Below are 12,214 nucleotides of genomic sequence, written 5' to 3'. Positions count from 1 at the left end.
TGGTTTTTTTTTTTTTTTTTATATTGGGCACTCCCCTACATCCTTGTGTAAGGTGAAAAGCAGAAGCGTTTACAGCGCCCAACAGGGAAGCATGCTAAGTTCATGCCTGCCTTTATGTCTCATGAGTTAAGGGAGTAGAAGCCTGAAGAGTCAAGGACATAGAAGCCTGAAGAGTCAATGGTTTATGTCATCAAGTTATTGGAAGCTCCAACAACTTGTCCCTGAATACGAATTCGCAACTTTCGATTTACACCAGGTACCTATTTTACTGCTAGGTGAACAGGGACTAATGGGGGCTAGGAAGTATGTCCAAACAACTTCCACCGGCCCGGGAATCAAACCCGTGACATCTCGCTTGCGAAGGCAAGAGCGGTACCACTCTACCACCAGCACCCCCAAACTTGTGTATTCTCCGTGACGACCAGTAATGGTAGTCACGGAGAATTTATTACTGGTGTGCCCATCAGTCTCACCGGCGTTTATGTTATGCTCCACCTACACACAGCCGGTTACTAGACTAACCCCCACCACCTCTACCCCCCCCCCACCCACACACTAAAGTGGGCGACATCTGTTGGCCGACCATAGCATTTCCCCCAGCTGTTTTGAAACTTTAGACTCAAGGCTATTCGAACCCTCACTGTGGATGGGTAGTGGACACGACTTTTGTGCACGATAGTACATACCATTACTCAAATTCATGTTGACAGATTCGTTATGTTTAATGAGACTGGATTCTATAATGTTCCTACTGACAATTGAATTACTAGGTAATATTGAGGAGGCATTATCCAAGTCAATGCAATGCTTATTATCTCTCATATATAAGTTGCTTAGTACTGGTGAAAGCGGATTACCCATTGCCATACCAAATTTTGAGCATAATATTCTCCATTGAATTCAAATTTACATTCCTTAATATATGGAATTCTTTGAAAAGAAACTAAGTAATATTTTACCACTTTCAGCAGTCTGGTTTAGATACGCAGATGATGTAATATGTCTTTGGCCATGTAAAGAGGACCTAAAAGCTTTTCTACCACAACTTAACAACTTAGCCCCCTCGATCAAATTCAGTGTGGAATTAGAAAATGACTGCAAATTACCATTCCTAGACTGTCTGATCCACAGAATAGGTAACACCTTTAAGTTCAGTATTTATAGGAAACCTACTAATGTGTGTTCATGGGACAAAAGCCCCCTAGGACAAAAGCCCCTCAGTAAAAGTGCAAAATATGACAGAAGCCCCCTGTTTTTATGTTAAAGAGAGGGTCATTAGAAATATAAAAAATATATAGATTTAAATATGAAATTATTACAATTTAAATAATTAGAATATTATAACTCTTTCAATTTTGATACAGAACATTATTAAATATATAGAAAAAAAAAGACGACAGACTTTTTTTTTTTTTTTTTTACTGGGCACTCCCTACATCCTTGTGTAAGGTGAAGCGCAGAAGCGTTTACAGCGTCCAACAGGGAAGCATGCTAAGTTCATGCTTGCCTTTATGTCTCATGAGTTAAGGGTGTAGAAGCCTGAAGAGTCAAGGGCGTGAAAGCCTGAAGAGTCAAGGGCGTGAAAGCCTGAAGAGTCAATGGTTTATGTCATCAAGTTATTGGAAGCTCCAACAACTCCCTGAATTCGAATTCTCAACTTTCAACTTACAACAGGTACCTACTTTACTGCTAGATGAACAGGGACTAATGGGGCTAGGAAGTAAGTCCAAACAAATCATGTTCGTTCTGTATTTACTGAGGTGACCCTAGGACCCAGTGAGGTCACTGAATGTCAGGGGAGTAATTACCCCAGTAGACAAATCATACGTCATTGCAGACTTAATAAACATTCCTTGTATACTTCTTTATAACTATAACAGAATTCTCGAAGTTTAGGCTAGGTTAGGTTAGGTTAGGTTAGGTTAGGTTAGAGAAGTGTTCATAAACTATGAAAAAGATGAAATATTTTAATATTTCTTATTATTTCTCCTGGGGGACTTTTGTCCTAGGGGGCTTTTATCCGAGGGGGTTGTTTTGCTAGGGGGCTTTTGTCCTAGGGGCTTTTGTACTAGGAGGCTTTTGTCCTAGGGGTCGTTTGTCCTAGGGGGCTTTTGTCCTATACTCGTGTGTTCATACATTCATTATTATTCTGCCCACCATAATGGGGTCAAACAGTCAGTATTTTCATCAATGTTTTTACGTGCTCTAATAATATGCAGTCCGGAATTCATTGATGAGGAATATAAATATATCTATAATATTGGCTTGAACCTTAAGTACTCAAGGTCTTTTATAGACAAATGCCTTAACATTACTAAGAATTCTTTTTATAGAACTGATCCTAAGCAAACCCATCACAATAAGAATCTCTAAGTATTACCATTTAACAAAAAAATCTCTCAAATTCCTATACAACTGAAAACCTGGAACGTTAATGTGACATTCAAAAACTCATGCACTGGAAAACAAATGTTATTTAAGAACTCCCCCAACAATGCAGGCGGCTGCATTTACAAGGTTCCTTGCAAGAAATGTAATATGTTCTACTTAGGTCAGACGGGTAAAGATCTTATAACTAGATTTAAACAGCATAAATAGTGTGTTAGGACAGGCCAGGAATCCAATGCTCTATTCATTCATATGAGAGATAATAAGCATTGCATTGACTGGGATAATGCCTCCTCAATACTACCGTGTAATTCAATTGTCAGTAGGAACATTATAGAATCCAGTCTCATTAAACATACCGAATCTGTCAACATGAATTTGAGTAATGTTATGTACAAACCGGATAATTTTGTGATTAAGAAGATTTGTGACCAGGTGAGAAGGTTGGGTTATCTTACCCTATGACCTGACTACGGACAGCTGCTGTGCTTAGAGATGGCATATCAATTTTTTTGATTAAGAAGATTAAGAAGATTAGCGAACTCGTAACAATGGTTTTAAATAAGACAAATTTAGATTTAGGCGCGAAATAGGTAAACAGTGGTTTGGAAATAGAGTAGTGGATGAGTGGAACAAGTTACCAAATATCATCATTAACTCGAATACGCTGGATAGCTTCAAACATAGGGTGGATGCTTATATGAGCAATAGGGGTTGGGTGTAAATGGGACTGCCCAGTGTGGGCCAATAGGCCCGCTGCAGTTTCCTCCATTCTTATGTTCTTATGTTCTTAATTCGTTCCTACCTTCAATTTAGGAACGCAATTTCCCATTCCCTGCTGGACGAATTACTTTTATTCATGATAGATGCCCCCCATCTACACGGCCAGAGCAGTGCGTCAGTGTTTGGCGGGCGGCAACACCTCAGGCTCTTGGAATTGCCGAGCAAGGGATGTGACATGAATCCCATTGAAAATATCTGGGCAAGTATAGTCAATTCCTGGGAGCCCGAGTTTGAGAGGACGCCGAACCAGCTGCTCGACCACGTGACAAGACAGTTAGAGATTTATAGAAACAAACCTGAGCTTGTTACAAACAACGTATCTTCTATGCAGCGGATGCTGCAAGCTGTAATTGATAAGGAGGGTGAATGGACCCGTTATTAAACAATATACTGTAAATAATACACCTGGCTATATTTTAATCCTCGAAAGAAAGAAATATAGTATAAACCTTAAATTTAAATTATGCAATGACAATAAAGCCAGTTGCAATATGATTAAAAAATAAATAAATAAGTGTGGAACAAGAAACCTCCCCAAAAAACTGAGAGCTATTCAACCTCTCGCTGAGTCCTCATCAACTCTATATAAGTATACTCTCTCTCTCTCTCTCTCTCTCTCTCTCTCTCTCTCTCTCTCTCTCTCTCTCATTCACTGAGTTAATAATAATAATAATACCATCAAATGCAGTTAGTAGAACACTAAAATGACCACTTCAGTGTTTTCCCTTCTCCACACATCCGTGCGCCTCTGGTGCAGGGATGCCATTATTGTATCAGTTGAGTCTATTACAGTGTTTGCTCTCTAACTTACGTCAAATTATATTATGTAATGCTCACATTGTAAAGACAATTAATTCCATCATGAAACACTCTAGATTAAATGTGGAACAGACTGTATATTCTTGAAATTTTATGTGAGAATCTCGTGGCAGCCCTGGTTGTATCTGCCTTGCCAATTCATTGATATAATTTCTTCATTTTTTAAGCAAATATATGAATATTTGGAAACTTGTCATGATCTTCAATAACGATGAATAATTTATTATTGTAAAAATGATACTTTTGGATTGCTTAATATTTATCCTGACAGTGATACAGCCGAAAATAAATCCACCAATCACAATCACCTTTACATACAGCCTTTACCAAGTATTGCCAGGTAAAATTGCGAGCACGAGACCCAGGGTGGGGTCGGTGCATCTTTGGCTGACTGTACAAACTGGATAATTTTATGATTAAGAATATTTGTAACCAGGTGAGAAAGTTGGGTCATCTTACCCTATGACCTGACTACGGACAGCTGCTGTGCTTAAAGATGGTATGGCACGTCCCCTACGACGATAATTGATGGTTACAAGTGTTCCCCGAAGAATGCAGTGATGGGTAGGGAAACACCGGGTAACACTGAAGTCCGTTTATTATGAATGAGAGAAATACAAGTGGTGACTAGCGTGTGCCATGCACGGCTCACACAGTCAGACTGAGACTGCCTTGCCATATGGCAGCCTCGGGGCAATGTTGCCACATAACGCATGCAGTGGTGCCACGTAATTATATACATAGGTGCTACTCGGCACAGTAGCTTATATACAAGGTTGCTACTCGGCACAGTAGCTTAGATACATAACCACATCTCCCTCCCACCTCACGCTCATAGTCTTTGTCTTGAGCGGACTTCCCAGTCCTAAGTTGCTCCGAGCGTCGAGGTGCACTGTGGGGCGGATCCTCGTGAGGTGTAGGGGACTCGTCCTCGGTCAGGGGGCCAGCAGCAGGGGGTGGGACTGGCCGGAGGAAGCGGCGGTTCCTCCACCAGACACGGCCGCTCGGCATCCTGACCTTGTAGTCCCGCGACCGGCCGACGCCCATCACTATGACCACCTTGTCCCAACGTGTCGTCGTCGGGTCCTAGACGCGGACAATGGCACCAATCTCCACTGGCTGAAGAGGGCGGGCACGGTCGTCATACCGAGCCTTGGCGTCCTGGGTACGTGTAGCGGCGCGGCGGTCGCAGCTGTCGGCTCTGGTCTGCCAGTCCTTCGCAAAGGACTTGGTGTGTGCAGGAACGCAAGAGCGGAGAGGGTGACCATACAGGATCTGGGCAGGGGAGCGTCCTGTCTGGGTGGGAGTGGACGCGGGTTCTGGGCAGCTCTGTGTGGCAGCACCAGGTGCGTCGCTCGTTGATTCACGCACCCTGCTGGCGGTGTAACGAGCAGCTGGGATCTGCTCGGGAAAGTCTCTGGGTACCACGCATAACTCGTTGAGGTGCTCCCACGACAACAAGGGTGTAGCGAGAGTAGGCTGCACGTCGATCCATCCGTGACACGACCTGTCGCCGTAAGTGATCTCCGCTTGAAAGGAGCCCACAGCGTCCGGCATCTGGGAACCGTCCGCATTGTAGTACAGCAGCTGCGGCGGTGGTCCCAGATCACGTTTGGTGAGGCCCAGTTTCTGGAGGTGCTTCAACCCCATCACCGTAGTATCAGCGCCGGTGTCCGGTATCACCTCGATGTGACCCGACACATCACTGTGTGTGACGGCGACGCGGATGGTGGGGGAAGTGGTAGCCCTGGGGCGTGTGGTCGATTCCACCCTCCTGATGTGACTCCGCTGCTGCTTGGGGCTGCGTGGGCCATCTGGGGGGGCTGCGTGCGAACCACCCCGAGGGAAGTGCGCTGCTTTCCTCCTCGTCTCGGGCTTTTGGGCTTGGGTTGGCGGCAGCACTTGTCGTAGTGTCCGTAGCGACCGCAGGCCTGACACTTGTGGCCTCGTGCAGGGCACCTGTCTGTGTTAGACCAGTGGCCCTTACGGTCACATCCACGACACAGTGCGTCGGTGGCTGGGCATGTCTTGGGGCCATGCTGCTTTCCACAGCTGCCACAGGAAGCACTAGGCGAAGGCGTGGAAGAACGTGCGGCAGCTTTCACGTTGTTGGCCGCCTTCTTACCCTTCTTGTACTGTGAGATAGCTCTCACAGCAGGAGGGGCCCGTAAGGCAGAGGTGGCCGACTTGGTGGCCTCGTACGACCGACATTCAGTCACTACCACCTGGAGTGTGGAGGAAGCGTCCAGGGGGATGAGTCGCTGCACCAACTCTTCCTGCCTGCCACCTGCCAAGATCCCGTGCTTGATCCAGGCTTCAGCACATTCCCGGCTGTGCGCCTTGCAGACGTCGATCTCCTCTGACAAACTCTTCAAGCGTACAAAAAAGTCGTCAAAGGATTCGTTCTCCGCCTGCTTGCAGCTGGTGAAGGCGTGGCGTCGCAAAGCCTGGTTATTCCGACCTTTAACGTGCTCCTGTAAAAGGTCGAGCACATCCGTCACTGAAGATGTAGAATCGGGAGGCACTTGCAACGTGTGCTCCAAAACTTTCTGGGTCTCCAGCGACAAACACATCCGCAGTTGGATGAACTGTTTGTTTGGAGGCATGCTGTAAAGGTCCACCATCGTGGAGTAATCTGTCCAACGCCGCCTCCACTCACGAAAAAGCTGAAACGTGACGTCTGGTGAGAGGGCGGGTGGGGGTTGAACAGATGCCTTGGGAGCTGTTTGTTTGGAGGCAAGAGTACCTGGAGGACGCTAGTGTGGTGGAGGAGGGAGGGTATTGGCGCCTTGGTGCGCGAGTGAGGGAGGGTGGGTTAGCGTCAGGGTCGCCAATAGTGCCTCAAAACGCAACTTTTCCTCCTCTCTTCGTGTCTCCTCCCTCTGAAGTTCCATCTCTCTGCGTCTCTCGTCCCGGTCGTCCATCCACCTCAGAATTGTCTCAATGTCCGTCGCTGGAGGTGGAGGATGAGAGTCTGCGCCCGGTGGAGGGGAAGGTGGTGGGGAGTCGTGTCTCCCATCTTGACGTTGTCCCTTCTTACCGCCCATCTTTGTGTGTGCTTGGACTGCACTGTTTAGTATATAAAGTGGCGCCTCAACAGCTCGAACCACATATATATGACATAAACAGCGCAGAAATAACGCATAGAGTCCACTGTTCTGTCCGTGAGTGAGTGCGTGCGTGCGTGCGTGTGTGTGTGTGTGTGTGTGTGTGTCTGAGACATCAGATGCACTTCGTGGTGGCCTTAATGCCGGTGGCTAGAGACGCGGCGGGAGTGAGACCGTCAGTGTCTCCCGGGATGTCACACGAGAAGGGTGTACGCCTGCGTGCTCCGTGGGTACTACAAAAAACAGGCCAATGCTCAACTCTCAGCACTAGACACACACTAATACACTAACACTAACACTGCCACCGTCACTAAAAAGCACTGTGACGGCCCAACACTGCACATCGCGGCGAAACACAACACAACACACTAAGGGCCGTATTCCTAGTCATTACGACGATAATGACGATCACCATCATCATCACGATGCATCGTGTGTCGGGATGCAACCACCCGACGCTCAGTACCATATTGCTAGTCACTTACATGAGCCTTTAACTAGGAATATAGCGTGTGTAAACACAACACTTCGTTTCGTATGGCAGCACAAACGTTTCCCACGCGCTTGCCAAATGCATTATTTCACATAATTAGAAAGACGGTTTAGAGAGATATTTAGTTGTTATTTTATACCGGCACAATAATATATTGAAAAATATCTTCTTTTTTTTCAAATTGAACTTTAGTATCTGTTCTAAACAAATTACAGACAATTTTTTCATCTGTGTACTTGGCACCAATGTTTGCGCAGGTGTTATCAAACATGGAGAGGAGAGAACGTTCTGCAGCCCTGTCAGTAACCCTGCACATAGCACTTTTGCGCCTTATCGAGCAAAGGCCAGTCGTCGAGGACAGGTCTACTAGTACTGTAACACAATAAATGACAGCAAAAGAAAGGCCTAGGATGAAATTACTGCCTCATTAAACACCAGCAACCAAGATCAACTCCCTCTTACAGCCAAGCACCTCAAGAGGAGCTCCAACATAAAAAGGAGTATGTATATGCTTATTTCTAAGTTTAGTATTTAAAAATAAGGATTTTTGCCATTGGGTTACTAAATTGAGTAGGATTACAGTATTTAAGTGACGGGTCATGTGAGGAGTCATGTGAGTTAAAGTTAGGTTAGGTTAAAATAAAGTTAGGTTAAGTTAAAAATAGGTTAGGTTAAAATAGGTTAAGTTAGGTAAGGATAGGTTATTTTAAGTTAAAGTTAGGTTATTTCCATGTTTTGTGCCAGTTATTCACTGGCATTGGGGGGCAATTATCCTAGAACCAAGCTATACAGCATATAAATCTATATGAAACAGATATTATTCTGCAGAGTTAGTGTACTTTCCATTAGTTGCCTGGCAATACACACTTAGCAAGCCAAATTATTCTGGCAAGATAGCTTCAAACAGGTCTATGCTCAGTTTCTGAAGGGTCACCTCCAAAAACTTATCAGAAGCACGAGTCCTTTTTACCAGCATATCATAGTAAATTTTAATGCAGATATGACTGTAGCCTAGTACTGTATAAAGCATTTATATTCTTCTGTTTCTTTCAGAACTAAAACCAGAGATATAGGAGAGCGGGTGGTGGTCCTCCAGAAAACTATCATTAGCTTCAGAAGAAATCACCACCCACTGCTCGTGTCATGCGGAAGACTTCTGCAAGTGTACCTGAACTTCCTCACTCCCATGATCCTCTTGTTTTGCCTGTTCCAACACCAGGGCTATCAACTGTGTCTTCTGCACCATCTACTTCTGTTTTTCGACTTCTAATTTCACCCTCTGTTCCTGCCTCACCAGTCATTGTGAGAAAAGACAAGGGGAGTTCCACAAATATAAATTGTACACAATGAAAAGAGAGCATGAGGAGGAACTGAAAGTGAAGGCCATAATATCAGCACATACACTCAAAGAAAGATAAAGTGAAACTGTAATTAGAGTGATTGAAAAGACGCTTGAAAAAATTAATAAATCTTTTGAATTGTTAGATACATGTTTAAGGAAAGCATCAACTGCATATGATGCCATGGCTAAAACTTATGAATGATGGTTGAGTAATAACATACAGTCATATGCAATGTTTATGATTTTACTATATACAGGGGTACTGTGATATATCGTAAAGTGGCATCTAGATTATAAATTTATTTTCTTGTCTTACACCTTAAAATAATTTTATTTAAAGGAAATAAATCTACATTTCTTTATTTTGCCATTGTTTACAATTGCTGTCTTAAGTATGGCAGCTAAGATTTTTTTTTTTTTATGATATACAGGTATGCTGTGATTTTCAATAATTGCAATTCTTTTTACTGTGCTATAGACTAAAGTTCTTTTTTTTGGGGGGGGGGTAGATTTATAATACAAGTTGTTATATGCAAAGTAATGGATATAGGAGATTTTTAGTTTATTAATTTTTATGCATTCATATATAATTTAATTTAAGAGAAAATTTGTCTCCGCATTTCTATTTTGTGCAAATATTGTACAAAGTATGGCAGTTCAGATTTTTTTTATGTATATCTATAATATAAGCTGTGATATTAATGAAATGCAGAGTCCTGTATAGAAAAAATAATTTTTATTTTCTTAATTTTTGCACATTTAGAAAAAATAAATCTATATTTCTTTCCTTTGGTTTTCTTCATATTACCTCACAGGTGAATTATCATACATATTGAGGTAAGCTTCCTTATTAAAGACCTCAATGAAGTAAAAATTAGACAATTTAAGGCAACATAATTTAAGAATGAATGAAAAGGCTTTAATAAAGAAATAATATAGAACCACTGTTTTATTAAAATTTAATGACATGAATCGTTCACCACTTAAAGTAATGTATGGAACATAGTAGTTACCTAACTAACTAAAGCCGTATTACTTCTTAATGCATGTCTTCTATGTCCAGTGGAAGTCCAGAAATCAAAGTAATATTATGTTGAACTGCACATGCAATTATAATATTTTTGGTAGTAGACAGCTTTGCTCTTACATGTTGCAAGACAGCAAATCTCCTCTTCCACACTCCAAATGTCCTTTCAATTGTAGTTCTTGTTTTAATATGAGATCTGTTATATTTCCTCTGCCTTTCATTAGCTGGATTATGGATTGGAGTGAGTAAGTATGGACGCAACGCATATTCACTATAACCAAGGAGAAAGCCTCGATAACCACCGGCCTGCAGACTGTCACAAAGTCTTGACGTTGTGAATATGCGGGAGATGATGTCTGATTTTTGTAAGCAGCTCCCTGGTGCTGTCCTTAGATGCTCTGTAGCACTGAATAAATTCCTTTTCATTATAATACTGAAAAGGATCTCGTCTTATATTAAATCGTCGCTTCCTCATATCATCAACTTGACTAAACATCCTTATTTCTTCGATGTCATCAAGGTGTTGTCTGTAGGTCTGCATGCTGTAAAATCAGAACATTATCATTTTATTTATAATTTCTTAATTTAAATTTTTTAATAAAATTTGTTTCTAGGACAACTGCCCCCTTGAAAATTGCCCCACATTACCAGTGAATAACTGGCACAAAATATGGATCTAACCTATCTTTAACTTAAAAAAAAAATAACCTAACTTAACTTAACCTAACTTAACCTAACCTCACTTTAACTTAATCTAATCGAATTTAAACTTCACCTAACTTAACATAACCTAACCTAACAAAATATTAAATATGACTGATCCACAATTTTTTCAATTAACCAATGTTTTTTATAGAAATCTGTAAGTGTTGCCGATTGAATACCATCATACAGATGGCAAAGTTAAAACTGATCTCTCATGTCAGTGCAGTGGGGGCCCCTGCCTTGCATTGTACACACACTTCAAATTGCATAGAAACTTCTTAAGAGCCAAACTACGTCAAGTTGATCAATTGTGCATCCAATGGGCTTTTTTTGTGACAACCAAGTTTAGTTAATTGTCACTCCCAAACTGTCTACTGTGCTGTGTGGTTTTCTGATATTGTTTAGAATATAGCTAAAAAATGTAGTTATACTTAGATGAATGAAAATATCATTTGTAAAAATTAAAAGTAAATAGATTTTTTTTAACCAAAGAGTGCAGTGTTGAGTGTATTATTAAAACTGTGATGTAGCCGAGTATTGCAGAATTTTAGAGCAAATTATTTGTATTGATAGTAAGCTGTACTTATTCTTTATTTTATTAGTGACAGTAAATATTTAAGTTAAAGAATAAAGAAAATGAAATCTTCTACTTACTTATGTCGGCATATTTCTGCCTGACACACAAGACACTGTAGATCGTACCCCATAGCTAATATCTTGTTGAAAATAAATATTAACGTTTATACTAAACTATATTACTGGGCCCAAAACTGTGATATTTTCCTTGCTAACTCAGGATAAGAGTGAGCTCACTTGGCTTGCCCCATTCCGGAAAAAATAAGTGTATTTCGTGTTTCAGATGGTTGAAATTTTATTACTACTACGACAAAAATATTGTATGAATGACTAAAGATAAGAAACATACCTTAAATGATAACAGAAGTAATTGTTAATTGAAGATGAGGCTCACAGCACAGACAGCAGTCGTCATCGAAGTCGGAGCTGTGATGTCAACATTCCAATAATGTTTCAAGTTCATAACAGTGTTGTGAAAGTTCATTTATCCGTATTAACACTTCTTTTAATTGTTCTTATCAAAAAAATAATATAATTCGACGTAGACATCTGTAATATAAAGTACTGGAAGAACTTTCATAAAATATAATGATGATTATTATTTGTCGTAAGGCAGCTATCGGGTGGGGGTAGCCACCCGATGTTGTTTCCAACATTTCAGGGATATGCGTACGGTTCCCTTCCGATACCTCGTTTATCGGGATGACTATTAATAGACCAGCACGAACACTATCAATTGGCATTGTGCTTCGTAATGACTATCAATCCGGCCCTAAGAGTTGACGAAGGCGCACATCACATCGCCGGCTAACTGTCCATCGTTCACACACTTGTACGTCCACAGATCCTAGTCACTGCGCCATGATGGTTACAAGTGTTCCCTGAAGAATGCAGTGATGGGTAGGGAAACACCGGGTAACACTGAAGTCCGTTTATTAAGGGATAGGAGAAATACAAGTGGTGACTAGCGTGTG

General features: G+C 41.9%; 2 long non-coding RNA genes across 2 annotated transcripts; one reads left to right on the top strand and one right to left on the bottom strand.

The window, feature by feature from the left end:
* The first annotated feature begins 7,708 nt into the window (after positions 1 to 7,708).
* LOC121861880 lies at positions 7,709 to 9,717 on the top strand. The gene is made up of 2 exons (XR_006088106.1): positions 7,709 to 8,090; positions 8,644 to 9,717. It is a non-coding gene; the product is annotated as an uncharacterized LOC121861880 (long non-coding RNA).
* Positions 9,718 to 9,866: 149 nt separating this feature from the next.
* LOC121861881 lies at positions 9,867 to 11,654 on the bottom strand. The gene is made up of 2 exons (XR_006088107.1): positions 11,590 to 11,654; positions 9,867 to 10,501 (listed from the first exon to the last, which is right to left on the bottom strand). It is a non-coding gene; the product is annotated as an uncharacterized LOC121861881 (long non-coding RNA).
* Positions 11,655 to 12,214: the final 560 nt, after the last annotated feature.

The sequence above is a fragment of the Homarus americanus genome, unplaced genomic scaffold, assembly GCF_018991925.1.
Source record: "Homarus americanus isolate GMGI-L3 unplaced genomic scaffold, GMGI_Hamer_2.0 scaffold33036, whole genome shotgun sequence".
Classification (NCBI taxonomy): Eukaryota; Metazoa; Arthropoda; class Malacostraca; order Decapoda; family Nephropidae; genus Homarus; species Homarus americanus.
The sequence above is the reverse complement of the archived record's forward strand: the minus strand, read 5'-3'. Positions and strand labels throughout refer to the sequence as shown.